The sequence below is a fragment of the Macaca thibetana genome, chromosome 1, assembly GCF_024542745.1.
Source record: "Macaca thibetana thibetana isolate TM-01 chromosome 1, ASM2454274v1, whole genome shotgun sequence".
Classification (NCBI taxonomy): Eukaryota; Metazoa; Chordata; class Mammalia; order Primates; family Cercopithecidae; genus Macaca; species Macaca thibetana.
In genome coordinates, this window is record NC_065578.1 from 143,770,568 (window position 1) to 143,791,589 (window position 21,022).

Sequence of the window (21,022 nt, forward strand, 5' to 3'; positions counted from 1 at the left end):
GCATTGCGGCTTAGGCATCTCTGTGCCTCATGAGACCGTGTGTGGGTTAAGTTTTGACATTGAAAAAAAAAATAACAACCTTGTAGAACTGATTGAAAACATATACAGTGTGGCAGGGCATGCATGTGGATCTCAGGCTGTGGCTTCATCGATCTGAACAGAAAACTTGAGCATCTGGTGCTACCAAAAAAAATCACTTAAAAATAGACACCTTTAAAAATTCTTCACTCTATCCATCTCTATCCACACAAATTAGTTTGGAGGAACATTATAGTTTACAGGTTAAAATTCTTCTTTGGAAAACTATTTGTTTTTAATATGCAATGGAACCTCACTCTAATCTCAGAAGTTTGCAGTGAAACCAAAGGCATCATTGAATAATGTCCTGGCTTATATTACTCCAAGAAAATCCAATTGCTAGGTGAAAAGAGTGGAGGTAAAGACATTTCTAAGATCGTGTTACTATTTTTCCCAGTTATTTTAGAGATTAAAACAAAATAAACATACACAGTGAGAGGTCTGAGTGAAAGTGATGGGTAGAGTAAGATCATGCCTGAAAGTTTTTCTTAGTATAAATTTAAAAAGTGCTACTCTAAGTTTATCAGATGTACCATTTTGTTTCATGACTCTGTCCTGTTGCCAGAGCGATTCCCATTCTCTCCACTTTGTTTTCATGCTGCTCTCTTGATCACCACACACATGAACGCACAAGCACATACACACAAACATGCATGCACACATATGCACATGAGTACACATACACACACATGCATGGGTACACATGCACACACAGGCATATGAACACATGCACACACACTCTTTTCTTCTTTACTTGATGTTATCATCCCTGAGGAACTTTCTCTGATTCTCAGAGGATGGTCTTAGATGCCCTTATTTTATGCTTCATTAACAGTCTGTTCACATCTCTCTCATAGCATTTACCTCATTGTACTGCCTACACCTCTCTGCTCTCCATATATCAAAAGTTTTGTGAAGCCAGGGACCACATTTCACTGTGTTATCAACTTCTAGGTTAGCTCCTAACACACAGTAGTTTCTCAGTTCACGCTGAACTGAATGAACTGTATCTCTATAACCATCCTAAAAAGGATTTCTCTGGGAATACTTTCAAGAGCACTAAAGAAAAGAGGGTCAAGACTTGGGAACTATCTAGGTCAATTATTTGTATGTAGTCAGACCAGTGGTTATGAGCCAGGCTCTGAAATCAGCAGACCTGTTTTCACCTTTTCACAGTGTTGAACAAGTTACGTAACCTCTCTAAAGCCCAATTTTCTCTTTTATGAAAAAGAAATAATGATGTTCCCTACTACATGAATTGTTGTAAGTCTAAAATGAAATAATCATATGAACTACAGTAGCAGTCAATGATATAATAGCTGAGATGGTGATAGTAGAGATTGCTTTTATATTAGAGATGATGTTTTACTCCATCACCAAGATACGTAAATCCTACAAAGTGGAGATTATTATCTTTTTTTCATCCTTTGCCATTAGAGACAGTCCCTAGGAAGTTTCTGATATATAGCAGGCACTCAATCAATTATTTGTTGAATAAATATGTAAATATGGGGTTTTCTCCCAGGAATGGCACTAGATTATACAGCTTCACGCACACTCTATGGCTCTTCTGAACATTTGCTAGACAGCTGGCTGCATATTTACCATAGACTGACTATACAGCAATCAAACCTGATGATTTAACTACCTAAAATTTTAGCTTATTGACCTAATTAGTCGAGTATATCAGTACTCAAGAAGAATGAAATGGAGAATTTAGAAGATTAATAAAAGAGGACTGAAGACATTCTTTCTTGAAAATCTATCAGACCTGGAAGGAAAACCATGTGTGGAAGTGACCCGGAGGAAGCTGAGGAATACACGGAATGACCTGCAGAGGCCCCTTTCAGCACTAATGATCCATGAAGGAGATTTACAGACCCACACGAATTGACCCCAACCAAGCCTTGGCTTGCTGCTTTTCTACCACGTTGGCCAGTGTTCTCACTTCACTCACTACAGCAGCTCCTTCCAACGCTGCCCTGCCCTCAGTCTCTGCTGCTGGAAATGACCACTGGCCCATGGCCCAGAGGGTGGGGCTGGCACCGTGGAAGTGGGGTTTGCCTGACTTCTTCATAATGGCAGCAGCTGGGCAATACACACAACCTGAGCAGAGCTGAGTTTGTTTTATGGACAGGGCTCCCATGTGAAATTTGACTTTCCCTCTTTGCTGACTTGGCCAGGTTAGCAGTGCTCACCGCTGGATCACAGGAAGCGCATATTTGCTACAAAGTCTCTTTGGAGACCCACATGGCCCTCAGATGAGCAATAATCCAGATTTCTTATTTTATTTTTTTTTTCTTTTCCATGGGAATAAGAGTGCTTCTCTGCCAAGGAACATATTTTAGGCTTTTCTTTTGGCTGCTCCTGCGGGGAAGCTCAAGAGCCTGTGTGTGATTTTTTTTTTTTTTTTTTCTGTGCATCAAGGAGAATCTGGAGCCTTTTGTGAAAAAGAAGGGAAAATATGCTTCATGCACCCAATTGACCTGTCTCATCCAGTGAAAAAAGTTTTTCTGACAAAGTTGAATTCATTATTTCTTGATAGGGGTGGTAGGACATGTGAGAAGAAAGTAATGGGTTATTTGAATCATTCTAGCCACACCTCTTAATAAAAAAATAAATTATGGTGTGCAAATATTTTGTAGCTCACAGCATCTATTGGCAGCTACTTGCTATTTTTCCTTTTGAATAAAAGGGAAAACAAAAAGTGACAGAATCCTGGGGGGGGTGGTATTATTTTAGTTCTGATGATTAACAAAGCCTGGACAGTCTTCATCGTTTCAGGACAAGGGCCCGGTGATTGTGGAGACATCAAGAATCCTTCTCACAGCTTTTTGCCAGTGACAAAGAAGAAAATATGGAGGGTGCTGACTTAAACAGTTCCTGTATGGAAACTACTTTTTAATGAAAGAATTTGGGGGTGTTGTTGGTTGTTAATTAGTACATGGAGCGAGGGAGAGCACTGATACCTTCAGAGGCCAAAAGCCAGACCTAGCTTCAGAGGAAAAGAAAAAGAAAAAGAGTGGCCAAAAAGTGAGTTAATCAAAAGCCTGGGCATAGCAGCTTGTCCAGAAATAAGAATAAGAGAAAGGAAAGGGAAAAGTGGTAATAAGGTAAAAAATCAAGGAACATTTTTGAAAAATCATGGTTAATAAGAGCAAAATTAATGATGTCAGTTTAAGAGAAATGTGAATGAAACATAGAAAAGAGGCTAAAAAACGTGGAAGACTAACAAGAAGCAAAACTGAAGTACTGTCAGAGGTGCTTGCGTGGTTTAAAAGCACACGTTACTTACAATAAACAAGATTTGTCAACTCTCAAATAAAGAAACAAAATAGGGCCTTTTGGTGTTTGTTAAAATACATTTCAAATTGCCTCCCCTAGGCTGAGCTCCTCTCTCTTTCTGCCCAGGTTTCAGAGAGGCAGGGCTTGCTTTTCCTGGTCTTTGTTTTCCTTCTAATCAGGTGCTTCCACCTCGGTCTCCAGCTTCTAGGTAACTTTTATTTTCTAATTTGCAACTTCTTTTTTATGGCCCCCCACTTACGGGGCTACCAGCCTATATGTGCAAATATGATCACATATATATTAAGCTCTGATTCTCTTCCAAACCTTACACATGTCTTCACAGGTCTCCTGGTGGTGTCCTAGAAAGATGGTCCAATACGATGTCTCTCTGCCAGCATCCCTATCTTTTTATTCTTTTCCTACACACATGTTTGTGTGCCAAATGGATGCTCAGTATCAAAGCCTCTTATGAAACTGGCCCTATTTTCCCATAGAACTGATGTTTATGGCTTTTTTGAACAAACATAGAAATTGACCTTCCTGGCCTTAAAAGTTGAAATTTATGTTTGTCTTATCTGAGTCCCTTTCTCAGAAAGACCCTCAGTTCTCCCAGACAGTATCAAGGAACTGACACTCCCTCCTCTTCCTTACTTGTCCCTAATTCCGGTTTCACTAACTGACCACCTGCTTTCTGTTGGCCACCTTTCCTTCCTCACCCTTTCTAATTCCTGATTTCCCACACATAGTCACATTCCTTCCCTGCTATATAAACTCTCAGTTTTAGTCAGTTAGAGATACAGATTTGAGACTGATCTCTCATCTCCTTGGCTGCAGCACCGCAATAAAGCCTTCTTCCCTGGCAATACTCATAGTCTCAGTGATTGGCTTTCTGTGGGGTGAGGAAGAAGCCCTAGACCAAACCCCTGGTGTTTCAGTAATACCTGGACTCCCTTCTGTGGACTCTCCTAGAGGGCAGGGCAGCCTTTCCTTGTACAACTCCATGTTCCAATCTTTGTTGACCCTGCAGCCAGAGGAACTGATGTAAATAGAATAGGATAGAAAACATCACAGGGATAAAGAAGAACCACTCGTTGAGTATGTGAGAATAACATTGAGGGGGTTGGAAGACAGGGACAGCATTGGAATGAAGTAGTCAACATTTGCCTTTGAGTCAAGCCCGCTATAGCCATGTCCGTCCATGCTTCCTTCCTTTTGTTTTCCTCCTTTTTTTCAAAAACCTTCTTCTGAACAGCAGTGACCTTTCCAATGTGTTTGGAGGAAGCAAAAGAAAGAAAGGCGAAGGGAAATGGATGGGATTGCTCTCCACACCACCCACCCCAGATCTCCTTCTAACCTATTAGGGTTCACCTAATGCAGGCATCAAGTTAAAGTCTGTTTGTGTTCTCACCTAAACTTGCCTTAGAAAGGTATTTCCAGCAGCACACATGTACATCATTTCTCTGGATATTTAATTATAACTTACAGTTTCCTAATTGCATCTTAGAATGAGAGTTAATTCATGAATCCAAAACAAAAACAAATCCCCAAAAATCTATTTATCACAAGCAGCAGCAGCTTTCTGGTAAGGGAGAGGAGAAAATAGAGTCAGTTTAATGTGGGCATATGTTCGGGATCGTTGTCATTTTATCCATTCAATTACACATGCCGTTAATCTTTTAGGACATCTACTCTGTGGAAGGTGCTATATGGCTACTGTGGAGAAAAATACAAGATATTAATTCTCATGAAAGTTTATTTTCTAATAGAGGTAATTAAATATGTGTACAAACATACAATAACTATAAACAAGTGATGGTTACCTGATATATTATATTTGAAGACACTCTCTAACCTATAGTTCTATAAATACAAAAGGAAATATTCCTATTTATTAATTGAAGTTTAAGCATTACAAATTATGTGCTGAAAAGAAAGTTATCGTTTCTGACTATTATGATTAGGAAAAATACTGAGAACAAAACGATATGTGAGTAGAGCTTTGAGTTACATATAGGATAAATATGGGTAGGATTTTACGGGCAGAAGATGTTAAGAAGCCATCTCAGAAAAAAAGTTCAGTAGTAAGACACTGAATATGTCTGTTGGGGGAGGTTTAATGTACATGTAAGATACAGTGAGTTTGGAAAGAAATGAAATATTTTCAGAAACATCTCAAAGCAAGGATTGACTGGATATTTTAATGGACTTCTTGGAACAAGTACAATAGAAGGAGTCAAGGAGAACTCCAGTCGTTTTATTCTAGAAACTATGTAACCATTAGGAAGTCTGGGGATGTCAAAGGGAGAGCAGGCTCAGGGGAGAAACATGAACTAGATCCCAGACATATAGAGTTGGAGAGGTTAGGGTGGGGCAGTAATATTCAGGAGACAATGATAATTTGGGAGAGATGTCAATACAATGTTAAGGCTGTTGATATAAAACAGGAAGTCACTTATGTTATGGACTTATTTAAAACCATAAGATGAAGAATTCTGATAAAATACATGTAAAATAATTGAGAAGTATAAAAGGATAAATCCTAGGGAAAGACTCCCAGTTAGAGAATGCGAGGAGGACAAGCAGCTAGTAGAGGAGAGAGTTTAAAAAAAAAAAAAAAAAAAAAAAAAAAAAGAACCATGCCTGGAACATAGTAAGCATTTCATTTGTGTTTGTTAAAACACACACACACACACACACACACACACACACACACAAAACAAGGACTTGTTGAATAAATGAAAGAATGAATGCAGCCTGGCAGACCTGGGTTCAAATCCCAGCACTGTGTTTTGTATATGCTATGTGACCTAAATCCTTGATACTACAGCATAGCCTGCAGCCCAGCAACTGCCCTGGGAGCAGAATCTCAGGCCTCAGCCCAGACCTCCTGAATCAGGATCTGCATTCCAGCAGGATTCTGGGCAAGAGGTGGGCACATTGAAGGTGGAGATGACAGCCCTCATGCCCAATGCTGTGGGAGAGGAAGTCCCTCACTTCCTGTGTCTGTGCTATAGGAGAGGAAGTTAGGCCCATAAAAAAAAAAAAAAAAAGAGTTTGGAAAGGGAAGGGAGACAAGAATCGTGCAATGCCCAGAAGTCAAAGGAGGAGCCATTTTCAGAAAGGTAGATAGTTTGCAGTGTCAAATACTATAAAGAATAAAAACCGGATATGGTCTGAGAAAACAACGGGCGTTCACTGATTTCTTTGAGTGAACAGCTGCAAGCAAATGGTGGAGAGGAAGAAACTACAGTGAGTTTACCAATGAGTATAGAAGTGTAGCAGCATGTTCTGTTAGAAGTTTCATAACTCAAAGAAGGACAAAGAAGAGTGTTCATTTTGAGGGGGCAACAGATCTCAGAAAAGATTTTCTCAGGACTCACGAGCCTTAGGTGGAGGGGAATCTTTTCTTAGGAAGTGAGAATTCAAGTTGCTACAGAATTTAAAGGGAATTGCCTATAAAGAAAAATCAGAGAAAGACAAGTGTGAATGGAAATACAATTAGCTATGGAGATACCACCTTTAGGAAAGAAGAGTGACTCACTTTTCTCTACCATAAGTGGGAAAAAAAAAAGGAATGGTTGGCTAGTGGGTAGATATGCAAAGGCAAAGTCCAGAGAGAAGAAAGATGATGAAGGAGCTCTATAAAGAGAAGGCGAGATCACTAGAGAAGAATAGCAAAAGAAGTTGCAGAATGATGACGTGAGTGCCGCAGAGTGAAGTAAGGCACAATGAAATAAGTCACCTAAATTTGCATCGTATAGTGAGAAATGTTGATAGTTTATTCCATTCTGATGCCAGAATTTTGACCCATGGAGGTCTATCCCAGATCTCTATTTAGAATAGTATTGAAAATATTCTTTCAACTGCAACATTTTGAAAGTGGTAAAAGGAGTGACTAAAAATAATTGAGTATAACTTATTAGAGAGTTAACCTCAGGTTAATTAAGTACAATAAGGATACATGTTAGGATCCTGCTATTAATTTTTAGCTAGTCCTCATAGTATTTGGTAAAGATTCTAAATGAAGTCTATGGGAAAACCATAGATCTGTTTCATTCTCATCTGGATTCCTAGTTTTGAGGCATTTAGAATTTGTTGACTTTCTTTGACATGTTTCTGTGCTCTGGTTCAATGAAGGACTCCCCTAGGACCTTGGACTCATCCTTGTCTTATTCACTTGTATAATTTTAGCTCATCATTTTAATGAATTTTTGTTTCTAATAAAGTTCATTTTATTCAAATGTGTTTGCAAAATCATTGCTGATTGGGGAGGAGAAAAACAAGATTAGACAGATGTCATCACATGCATATTACAGATGCTCCAGCTCATTCCAATGGTTAAGCTGTCGGACTTAGGCCAAAGCCCAAATCCTCAAGTGCCAGATACAGAGCCCCACCTATTTACCACTGTCACATTCATGCTCCTCCCATGAAGCATCACATAACCTCATTCGTGAAATAAACAGTCTATTAATTAAACGTCAGTAAGAATAAAGGGACTAAATCAATCCTCTCTGTGTGATTTCAAAACAATACACTGAAAATTGAAAATTAAACCATTTTACTTTTTGTTTTAATCTTTAAAACGCTAACCAACTTAAACTATTTGGACATTAGAAAAACAATGAGACAACTCAGTCACTTAATAAAATAACCTAGTTTCAACACAAATCATTCCATTGGACACTTGACTGATTTTTTCATTTTTTAACCAGCAGTCATGTCTTTATGCAGCCTTAACTTCATACAAGTCAAAGAGGAATTTTTTAAAGTAATTCAGAAAATGAAAACTAGCGCTAAGAACTGTGAAGGGGCTGAGATTGTCCGTTACTTATAAACTAACAAATTAAACTGCCAGTTTCATGGAGTCTGTGGAAACCATGAGACTCCTGGGTCAGAGACAATAGAATTTACTGCTCATAACAACAGCAGTAGCCAGAGCATCAGCACTTCCTTGTGCAGTTTCCTTGGGGCCTAATAGGGTGATGCAAAAAGGGCCTGCAAATGTAGTGGGTTGCATTAAAAGAGAGAAACCTTGAGCTGAGGGGGTCCCAAATCGTTTTGAAAAATCACTAAGCTTGTCTGTCTTTATCTCTGGAGGGATTTACTATTTCTACCTCCCTCGTAAAGCTGTTCTATACTCAAACATCCTTAAAAAGATATCCCAGAACAAAGTCAGTCTGTGTCTTTGCTTACAAGTCATGCAAAACCATGAGAGACTCTTGGAGAATTGTTTCTCAGCAGCTAGTGGGTCAATGTAGGTTTGAAATGATTCATTATTGATATCCAGATGAAAAGGGAAGACCAAGATTTAGTAAAAATCATTAAACACAAGAAGGTTATGGATAAGTTGTAATTGTTTTTTGTTTTACAGAAAAAGTGCATTGAAATAAACTGATATAAATACAATGTAAGTATAATAATTCTTCTAATAAAAAGTATTGAGAATAGTCCTATTATTCTTCCCCAGCCTGACCTTAATTTAAAACTTCTCTTCAGTAAAACAAATATATTAGAAAGATGTCAAATGCTTCTTAGTGAGAAAGTGTCATGGTTCGGATTTCAATCAACTTTTTACTTAAATGGCTTCTGAATCCACTTAATTTAGATTTAGTTTTAAAATAAAAGTAAAATTCATTTTTATTATAAATTCTACATAAATCTCAAGCAAGCAGCTTGTCATTCACGCTCAGACCTATAAAAACAGGTTCTTGTAAGTCCACCTACTAGAAAAAAATGATAAGTGTATTCTTTAAAATGGTTCTTTGTGAACTTTGTTTTCGTTATATTTTTAATAATAAAAAGGCCACTTGGTTCAGAACAGAGAAGTATAATAAATGCAGTACATTATAACAAAATAAAACATACATTACCCAACTGTCTAATATTGAATCTTACAATTTATCAAGTTGACTCAAAATAATAAACTTCACCTTGAGAAATAAAATAAAATAAAATTGAACCTTTCTGAAAGGAGAGCCATGTTGCTTATGGAACAGCCCACATTAATACAAACTGAGAAGAAAGGAAATGTGTAAAAGTTTAGAGCTGAAGGAATTTCTGCATGTGAGTACACTGCAAGTACAAGTATTCTAGAACTAGCATAATACATTGTTAAAAGTAATGAAATCTGGGAATGTGTATTCAAATTATTAACTTTATGCACTCCATGAAGTATTTGAGCTTATTTAGTGAAACATATATCAGACAAGTTGGTTATTATTAACATGACCAAAAAAGGAATAATGAAAAGGCTGTATCTTGAATGCACTCCATATGCATTATAAGTCTGTGAGTTTTATGATGCATAAGCTGGTCTTATCTTTGGAATATTCCATTTGAATGGGTAGATTAGACAGACACAGATACATGCACGTGGAACGTTAGCGAATAAGGGTTTGCATGTTAAGATAAATGCTGAATTAGTTCAGACAAAGGCTACAGCAGTTTAGAGGAAGCCCTGGGTGCTGGTAGGGGCTAGAAAAGACTTTAACAGATAGAAAATCAGATGTATTACTCATTGCCCCCTCCTCTTACAAAACAAATGGGTTCCTAGGCTATACAAAGAAAAGTGAAAGCAGAAAGCCCTGAGTTCTAGATGTCATTTCACTGGTAATTTTCAAACTAGTAAGAAATGATGATCCTTTTAATGTTCTCATCTCAGCCTCATAAAGTCACTCAGTGTAAATGGGAAACTCATTAGAATTACTGAAATAAATAGATTTTTTTAAATGACCATTGATTCAAGATTCAACTTCGTTAAAAGCAAGGAAGAATTTGTTTAGAATTTAGATAAAAGGTAAAAAATCTAAAATTAAGTGAGAAGAACAGTAAAATTCTAAGACCCTCAAAAGTATATGCATGGAAAACCTAACCCACCTATTATGAGTAAGTAAGAAGGAGCTGGAATAAGCATTAATGTAATGTAACTTCCCCTCCCCTCACCCACACATCCATTGGTATCCCATCCTCTTAATTGGTTGGTTGTGTTCACCACTTCCATTGGATACAAACAATTCGGACAATTCTTATTGATTCTTGTAAAATAACAGAAGGGGGATCTAGGTAGTTTAATATGGTTTGAGCCTTGGGTTAAATCAAGAAGAGACTCTGGCACTTGGAATATTAAAGTGACCTACTTCTATGACTTTCAAAGAACACCAGAGCTACTAAAGCTGCCCCAGACAGACTTAACTAAACTGAACATTATAACTTCTTTCCATCACTTTGTTGATACCCACAACAATAGTAATTGGTTATAAGTATTAGTTATTTTGTAAGCTGTGCATTTTGTTCAATAAATTATGTCAATTTTTTATAAGATAAATATTTATATACTATACTTTTTTCATCAACACATAGTATTTGTAATAAATGGGTTAGGTTTTCTATACATATACTTTTGAGAGTCTTAGAATCCTGGAGAAAACAATATAATAATTGTAAATTCCTGCATTGGAAAGCGAGAAATTGATTAACAATACCAAAAGTCAGTGAAGAGGAAGCTCAAGTTCCTGCCAATATGTGGTGCAAAAATGCTGCGGAGTTTTGGGTTAGTCAAGTTTCTCAAGCTAGCCTTTACGTATTTCAGTAAAGCCAAGTGTTTTTTTCTCCCTAATTTTTCAGCCCTGATGTATTTTTGGGGAAATTTGGTCCATATGTTTCTAATTCATTTACTCCAACTCATCAAATGTTGTTTTGTAAGACTATTCATTGCCCAAAGATTTTCTAAACAGTCTTCCAAAGACCTCTAAGCTAGAAATGGGAATAAATACAAGTGGTACCCATTGCCAAACCTAAATTTTCTTGAACCCAGTGTTAATAGAAGACTAGCATCTATTTTTATACTTGGCAAACAATAGACACCATTCAGCTGCTGACTCAGAGTGAAACAACAGTTAGCTGCATATTTGTGTAAACTGTGTATGCAAAAGTTTTTTGTTTTTAAAAAATCCATGGAAAAGGATTTAATTCTTAATAATAACGGAGAGAAGAGCAACATATTTTACTTTTTACTAAAACTTTCTCATAGCTGTTATCACTGTTGCTTCTTATTATAATACTGTGGGATAGACAGGGTAGTTAACGCTCATCCGCATCGCACACTTGAAGTACTTGAGACTCAGAGAAATCAAGTAATTTTCGCTATATTGCATAGGGATGTCATGGATGAAGAGGATCTGGGACTCAGTCCTCCTAGATCTAGACTTTTGTTTTTTTGGAAAAACAGTGACGTCTACATCTCTCCATGACTCACACAGGGTGAGACCATATCCTGTTTCATCGTAGCGTGGATGACCCAGCATATAGAGCTCAATATGGTTCTCACTAAGGGTCTTGTTAGTGCCAGGGTCAGACATGGTATGAGTCCCTTTTTCTAGATTATCTCTGACTCTAATATACGGTGAGGCAGACTTACTGACCGCTGAGTAAATACACATGTATTTTTACACATATCCAGGCATTCGATCTGACCTAATTTGGCCTAATCAATTTACAAATTTGTTGCAAATATTATTGCAAATATTTATTGCAAAGATTAATGTAATATATTTTATTATTAAAATGATTATGTCCATGATAGCATTTGAGTCATAAAACACTGAAAAAAAAGATGAATATTTAGTTGTCTCTACTTTACAAGTAAAAATATCTAAAACATGGAGTTACTAAACTTTCTATATTAAGTGAAGGGTGGGAGAGCTCAGATGTGCATTTTCTACAATTTACTGAGATGAAGCAATGTTAGGTCTACCTTTAATATTGATGATGTTGATGAAAATGGGAATTACCACTTCTGTTTTTTTTTTTTTTTTTTGGACCATGTGCCAGGTACATGATCTCAATTAGTTATCACAAAAGATATTGAGGTGGATATTTTCACTCTAATTTTTAAAGATGAAGAAACTGAGGCTTAGCAAATTTAGATATTATATCAGTTAGGTCTCTATTAGCTGCAAGTAACAGATAACCAAACCCAAACTGACTTAAGCAAAAACAGAATGTTTTGATACATGTAACTGAAAACCCCATGCATATAGCTGGCTTCATGTGTGGTTTCATGCAGGGTCACAAATAGTATTCTCGGACTTCAGGTTTTTTCTGATTTTTTATTTTGTCTATTCTTGGCCTCATTCTCAAGTTTTATAAGGAGTTATACAGTAAGCAGTAGCTCTAGATATTTTCTTGCCTAAATGGAATGCATCTGTCCCTGGTTGACATTAGTCCGTATTGGATTAAGTGTTTCTCCCTGACAAAATTCCTAAACGAGCCCTTTGGCTTAGGTCTAGGTTGCATGCTTGCCCTTTAAACTTCGGGTAGGATAAGTTCCATTCAAACCGTGTAAAATGAGAATGAGGAAGGAGTGGTCCCTCATCAAAATTTAGGTGAACTATTACCAAAATAATAATAAATACAAATAGATGTTTAGAGGCCAAATAACTGCAAATGCCCACAGAAAGTAACATGCCTAAGATCAAACAGCTAGCATGTGGCAGAGCTAGAACTCACACTAGTGTCTTTTTAATTCGGAAATTTGTTCTCTAACTTCGGGGTTGGTGATTTTTTTCTGTAAATAGTGAGTTAATAAATATTTTAGATTCTGCAGGCCATAAGGTGTCTGTTGCAATACACAGTTTGGGCCTTGTTATTCAAAGGCAGTCATAGACAACACAGAAGCAAATAGGCATGGCTGTGTTCCAATAAAACTTCATTTACAAACACAGGTGAAGAGCCAGCTTTTGTGTGCTACGGTTTACTGATTCCTTCACTCCACCTTCCATAATTTAGATCAGCCACAGTCTTCACATACGGAACAGAAATGGAACAGCCTCTTTGATGTGAGTAGTCGAAAAATAGTGCCTAGATGAAGTACACCAGTCCGGAGTTAGTGACCAGTCAAGGTGAGGTCTACTTACTTGCAAATCTCCCATCTGCTCCTGCTTTAATCAAATGAGCTACAAGAAGCAGAATGTATTCAAAAAGAGTATTTGTTTTATGGGTTACACTATGTGTTTTATGTTCTACACTGTGTAGATATTTTCTATATCACAGTATTACTATAAACCTTCAGGTGTTCTTATTCCCTGAATAATTTAACATCAATTCTGACAATCTTTTGCTAGATGGAATAATAGCCCTCCAAAAGATGTCTGTGTCCTAATCCCTAGAACCTCTAAGTTACCTTATATGTAAAAGGGACTTTGTATATGTGATTAAGTTAAAGATCTTAAACAAGAGAGATAATCCTGGTTGATCCAAGTGGATCCAATGCCCAATGTAATCACAAGATTTCTTAGAAAAGAGAGGCAGGATATTCAGAAGTTAAGGAGGAGAAGACAATGAGAAGATGAAAGCAGAGAATGGAGTAATGCAGTCACAGGCTAAGGAATGCTGGCACCCTCTAAAAATTGGGAGAGGTAAGAAACAGGCTCCCCTGGAGCCTCCAAAAAAAACAGCCCCAGTGACTCACTGATTCTAGCCCAGTAGAACTCATTTCTTCTGATGTCGTAAGTCATTAAATTTATGGTAATTTTGAAAGCAGGGCTAGGAAAATAATACAATCCTATATCTCAAAATAATATTGTGGCAGATTTCTTTTACTCTACTGAATTCAGTAGTGAAAGTACAATTAAACAAGCAAGAGAAAAGAAACATCACTTTCCATTTCCCAGGCTGATTGGTTATAGGCAGGTTGCGCATTGCCATGAGAAAACATTTATGGACACTTTGATATCATTACCTCCAACAATGATTTTATGGCAATGCTAGTTGTAGGAATAATAATAGTAGATACGGCAAGCGAATTAGCTAGGGCACGTAAAGGACTTAGTACTTTTGCTGGCCCATGGAACTCAGGAAATAGTAACCATTGCTATTGTCAGTAGTTGTAGCGTTCGCAGTGGCAATAGTGTTGGTATTGGTATCAATGCTCATAATAAAATTCACCATTTTTTTGAGTGCACAACATATCCCAGGTACTGTCTTAAGTATTTTTTATACATTATCTATTTTATTCCTCACATAACACAGTAAAATAGGTGTCACTATCCCCATTTGTTGAATGAAAAAATGTGAATCTCTGGGAGATTAAACTATTTCCCCAATATGTAATGACAAGTAAGTAGTAGCAGTAGAATTAATTAAACCATGGTATGCTCACTAATAAAATTCAGGCTTTTTGCAGCAACTCAATTTTGAAGCCATCATCCCTGAGCCTCCAAAATTAGCTGGCATAGCTAATAGAACTCTTGGTTTTAGAGAAACTAGATCCTTGATAAAAGTGGATATCATGGGGCATCAAAGATACACTTTGTTGATGTAACACCTGTGCCAAGAGTTTTTTGTCAACACTGTTTGTGACTTTTGTCAACACTGTTTGTGAGCAATGTTGTCAAACTGTTCTCTAGGTGACCAAATAGAAAGACATTCTCCCTCTGTCTTTCGATTTGGTCACCTAGAGAACACCCAGGCATTTTTCAAGGTGATAATCAGGCATCACTTGCTCTATGAAGCCTTTCTTGACATCACCTCTTCTTGACTTCACTCTTCTGTGCCCCTGCTCAAATATTTTTCTGTAGTAGTGTCTGTCCACAACTTACTTCGTTGTGCTTATTGGGTTTGTATCTGTCTCTCTCATAAGCTTTGTGATATCAACAACCTGTTTGTTGGCAACTGTGTATCCAGTTGTAGCACAATTCTGGGTGCATTAAACTGTTCTGTGGATATTTAGTGATGAAGGTACAAATGAATAAATGATATGTAAACAAATACATTAATGAATTATTTTACCGTGAGGGAGGAAGGAGAGTTCTCATTCTAGAGGGAAGAGTTTTTAGTGCAGTTTGTTTAAAGATTTTATTCTGAAGCACAGCTACCTAAATAAGAATACAACATAAACAGCATTTTTTCTATTACCAAATTACTATTTCTAATTACGTATCACACTTTATGTTTCTTATAAATTCTAGTGTTTTTTTCTCAGCTAAGTTAAAAGGAAAGCTAAAGCTTATGTGTATGTGAAGATATACCCCAGAAAAATTACATATAAATGAGAAAACCCTGTGTTCTAAGATCTGGAATATGATGCCTTTTTGAAGTAGGTCCTGATTCTTCACTTTTGTAGTTAACTTAATAAGTAATTCAGCAGTTCTTACCCTGGAAAATACCACAGAAGTGGTAACTTGAACCAATGAAATGAGTGTGAACAGGAGGGGATAGTATCAATGGAATTGATTCAAGATACACAAATACAGGTGGTAATTGAAAATAGAGCTGAAAAAACAAAATATGAGACCCAAACTAATAAAAAATTCTTCTACTCAGTTCTCTATTAACGTAAAAATGTAGTTGAATGAAGAAAATTTGACTTGATTTATGAGAGTTTTCTGTATATGGAGGAAATGTTTTCAGAAGTGGGTTTGGAAAGAAGGTAGATGTGGTAGAGCAGAATCATGAATGCAAGTATTGGAAAGAAGAAATTTGGGAGCACAAACAAGCGTGATAAAAATTTGGAAAAGCGTACTATAAAATATGCAAATTCTCCTCTTCATTTATTAATTTTTCTGTGCCTTCCATTTTACCAAGAATGCTTTTGTGACAACAAAAGTTTAGGGGTTTAAGGTAAGGTATGTAGAGGAATAAAAAGTAGTCTTCACACAGAAATACCTAGTATAATAATAATAAATACACAATACAAAACTTCAGGTTTTTGATTTATTCATTCTAAAAACAATTACTGGGAATCTATTTCATAATAAGGATTATATTAGATGCCAGATAAAATAGATACAAATTTTACAATTATTTCTTTATCAAAACTCAGCCATGGTGTAAAAAGTTGTTACACAAAATGCCATGAAATGCAGATTAAACACACACACACACACACACACACACACACACACCCCTCTTCATTACGATTGGGTCAGAAAGCTGTCATTTACGCTGGAAAAGTAGGGATTTCACTGAAAGAAAAAAGGAAAATGTATTCTAGATATAGAAGAAAAAGTGATCAGTGGCCCAGGGTCATAAACATTGGCAGAGTATTAGGGGAGAGCAAATAATCCTACAACATTAGAAGATTAAAGTATAAATGGCGAGCAGAATTGCAGTTGGAGATGAGACAGATGATCAAAGCAGTCCAACAAATTGATCGGATATTATTCTCAGTTATATCAGAAGAGAAACTCAGAATTAAGAGGATTGCTCAAAGTCACAAGGCTGATATAATTAAGAAATGTATTCTCTCTCCTTTTTCAAGGTTCTTTCTATTATAGCAATGTTTTGAAAACTATGATCAAAGAAGCCTTGGGATTCTATGGTAGAGTTTCAGGAGCTACAAGGGAAGGTGAAGGGGAAACTGAATAAACAAGGAGGTCTTTAAAAAGAGACATTTTACATTAGATATGTTTGAAAAATGTTTTCCATCATAAAGCTGAGAGACATTTCACTATGTCAATCTTTCTCAAGTCAGTCTCATGGTTTCAAAATTAGATAGCAAGGGAGTTAATAATATTATTATAAACAGAAAGAAGACAAGTTGGCAGCTGTGTCCTGGACTAGGTGCTAGCTGGTGACATGTGAGAAAGGCAGATTCAGCTGGACATGAGACATGGCTTAGTAAGTAGAACTAGAATTCATTCAGGATGGATGAAGAAGAAAAGCTAGGCCTGAGAATGAGCTGAAGGATCAGTGATACCTAGGAGTTTTGCCTTGCTGAATAATCTGTCCTAAAACTTGTTCTTTCTGTAACTTTAAAAATTCTTATTTGTCTTATAAACATCTTTTTAAGAACTTCAATTATCTCTTTATGCCTAAGAGAACAATCTTCCTATTGGGTTAGTAGAGAGAGGGAATGGAAAAAGAAGGCCATTGGGAATAAGAGGAAAGTAGTGACCCTCCAGTTTGAGATCGGGAGGATTGGTGACACAGAAATGGAGCCCTAGGTATGCAATCTCCCTTAACTCTGTTCTAATATGCTTCTAAGGGCTGCCATGTATGACTGTACAAGCTGCCTCCTCTGCAACTCCTGAGAGTACTATTTACATAGATTTGGATGTGAAAGGAGCTTCTTGGAAAGGAGCAATGTGGGAATATTGCTATGGTAGCCAGAGTAATGGATCTTCCAAAGACATCAGTGTCCTAGTTCCTGGAATATGGGACTTTGTTATGTTATATGGCAAAGAGAAATTAAAGTTTCAGATGGAATAAAGACTGTTAGTTAGTTGACCTTGAAATAGGGAGATTATTTTGGATATACGAGGGGTCCCAGTCTAGTCACATGTACTCTTGGCAGAGTGAGAAAATGAGACAGAAATAGAGGAAGGATTGATTTGAAGTGTAAAAGGGACATAACCAGTCATTGCTAGCTTTGAAGATGAAAGAAGGGAGTCATAGCCAAGGAATTCAAATGGCCTTTAAAAGCAGGGAACAGCTCTTAGTTTACAGACAGGTAGAAAACTGAGACCTAGGTTCTATACCCACAAGGTACTGAATTCTGCCAAAAGCTTCAATAAACAAGAAATGGATTCTCCCCTACAGCCTCCAATAGGTGGTAATCCATCCATCTGGTTTAATTTGGGGGGCAGAAACCAGCTAATACATTAATTTGTTGAACCCCTTTCTTCAGATAATCAATCTGTAGGTTTTATGCTTTAAAAATAAATAACATTTAGTTGCAAAAGAATAAACTAACTCTTCTCTAAACTCATGCAGTATAAGAAATGTCTTCTCTTCATCGTTTTTACCAATATGCTCTGCAATAAAAGTACCACATTCCATAGAAAGAATGACTCAAAATGGCAAAATGATAAAGGCCAAAAAAGAATTCTGCCTTTTAGAGAAATTCCAATGAGGAATTGTTTCAATTATCTATTGCTGCATATAAAACTACCCCAAAACTTAGTGACTTAAAACAGTAACAATTTCATTATTTTTCAGAATTCTGTGGATCAGGAAGTCAGAAGCAACATAGCAGGGATTACTCATCTCTGCTTCATATGGTATCTTCTGGGGCTGAAGAAGCCAAGATGGTCTCTTCACTCATATATCTGGCAACTCACCTGGGATGGTTTGAACAAATGGGGGTTGACTGAAACAACTCAACTAGCGTTACATATCTGGGGTCCAGGATCTTGCTGTTGGCTGGGCTCTTCAACAGTCCTCCAGGTATCCTCTCCCTTATCCCACATCCCCAACTCCACCTTGTCTTTCCATGTGGTGTCTCCAGCAGGGTAACCTGACCGCTTGAATGGTAGGTGGGTTTCAAGAAAAAGGGAGCAGAAGCTGCCAGTTTTCTTAAAGTCTAAGTGTGAAATGACACATCACTTCTGCTTCAGAGTCTTTTCCTTAAAGAAATTTACAAATCTCTATAAAATTCTCCCTTTTCCATCTTAGTGAACCTCGGGCTAGAGTTACCACAGATAGTAACTGTCAGCATTCTATGTAACCTAGCATTAATTAACAAAGATTTAGAATTCCACTGTGAAATCCCTTAGTAATGCCCCAGAAGCTGTGAGACTCTCACATGATAGCAAGATGCAGGTAAAAGTCAAAGGAAAGATGTTGTGTGGCCTTCTTCATTACCAATGAAATTGTACCTCTCCAATCCACCACTAGTAGCTCCTTGAATTATGGCTACAGACTGACTTTTCACCCTACTTAACATTTGACAGTGTGATAGATTGGATTGTTGGCTCCAATACCTAATCTCTCATTGTGTCCAGCCCTTTGACCTTATGACTTTGTAGTTCTTCCCACTAGAAGCGGCGTGTACTTTATCTGTCCTTGACTTTGGACTCTTGCTTTGGCAATGGCATGTGTGCATAAATGACAGTTGCCAGTTTGGCGAATAGGCCTTAATATTGCTTGTTTTCATTTCCTCTCTTATGCTTCTGCCATTACCATGAGATAAGTATGTCCTGGCTGGTCCACCAGTCCAAAGAAGATGAGAAATATATAAAGTAGACCCAGTTTTAACACACAAATGGAGCATTGCCTAGTGAAGACCAACCTGGGTCAGCCAACCTCCATCTAATCTGCAGATGTGTGAGTGAGAGTAATTGTTTTAAGCTGCTGAGTTTGGAATGGCTTATTATGTGACATTATTTTGGTAATAATTGTCTAATACACATGTCAGTACTAAATCACAACAGGAAAGTTTTCCTGTGACTTCAAGCAATGGTTGTCATGATGAAATTCAGGAATCATAAAATCAAAGAGATCTAACCACCTAGCCAATGTCTGAGATACCTGTATTACCAAGTGTTCTCCAAATCTGCCAGACTCAGTGAATTCCCAGCTTTACGATATACTTGCAAGAGTACAAATGACAAGCCAGAAGGATGAAAAGAACATTTAATGGATGTGTTAATTCATACTTTTACAGATGGAAACTAGCTGAGAAGCCTTTACAACAGCAGGAAGACTAGCCAGATTTCTGCCAATTGCTAATATGTGACTTTGAGCAGATTTCAAAGCCAATCGGTAGAAACAGAAACTATGCATTATATAAACAAGGCTTGTACCTCAGACCCAAAGAGAGCCTTGGTCAAACAATAGTCAGTCAATAGTGTTCTCAGCTTATCTGAGAGGTGGATCACGGATTCATGGTGACAGATGCTAATGCAAAGAATAAGGACATATAGCTGTTATGAAACAAATATGCATATTGCTGGTCAAAGCCAATAATTTCCCTCTCTCTCAACTGTGGAGTAAGGGAAAACACTTTGATTTGGATAAAAGCAACTATTTTATTGAATGTATTTAGAAGTACGTTTTTATAGGTGCCTTCTTTTTAGCTTAGCATACAATTGAATCACACATTAGTTGATATTTTTAAAAGCATTGCTATCTACATGGAAGACAAAATAAGAATTAGGTTGAAATGTAACTTAGGTTCAACACAGAGGCCTTGAAAAGAGCTCACAATTTATTTTAAACTTTTGCTCTAGAAGCCATTAGCATCTAGACAATTGATGTGAAAATTATAGTTTCATTCATTGTCACACAGAAGATGATTATTTCATAAAGCTGAGTCTCTGTTCAGATTTAAAATATTTTCTGCTTGTATAGCAGTATTAAATATATTGTCTGCAGTATCTCACCCTTATTCTATAGGTTATGTCAACATGACATTCCTGAAAGTAATGTCAATGAAACATGAAATTAATTTTCTGTGGCTTACTAGCTTTTGCCAAAACAGCAGTCATTTCTTTAAAGTGGTTACTTAAAATGCAGCTATGCTCTGTCTATGGAAGGTTTAATTTTTTTTAGGACTTGGTCTTTTTATGATTACTCCTTACATGACTGAAAGATATCAAAACTCACATGCTTTTGTGATGCTTTGTGCCTGAGAGATCTGTAAGCCCATTCCCCAGTGAGGCCCTACAGTAAATTTTAACATTTATCTGCTGTCCTCTGCTATATAAATGGCAACTTAGTGCTTTTTACGAAGAGAGAAAGAAGATCAAAAGATACAGTCATAAATCAGAGGGAGTAGGGGCAAGGAGGAGATTACCAAAATGCTTTGGAGGGAGACGGTTATCCCACTTGAACACCACAGGTTCTAGAGTTTCCTGCAGCAGTCAAAGCCTTTGAAACCCGAGTTCTTTCTATATGCTGTCATAGCTGACTGAGAGAAAGAAAACTGTTCATTGCA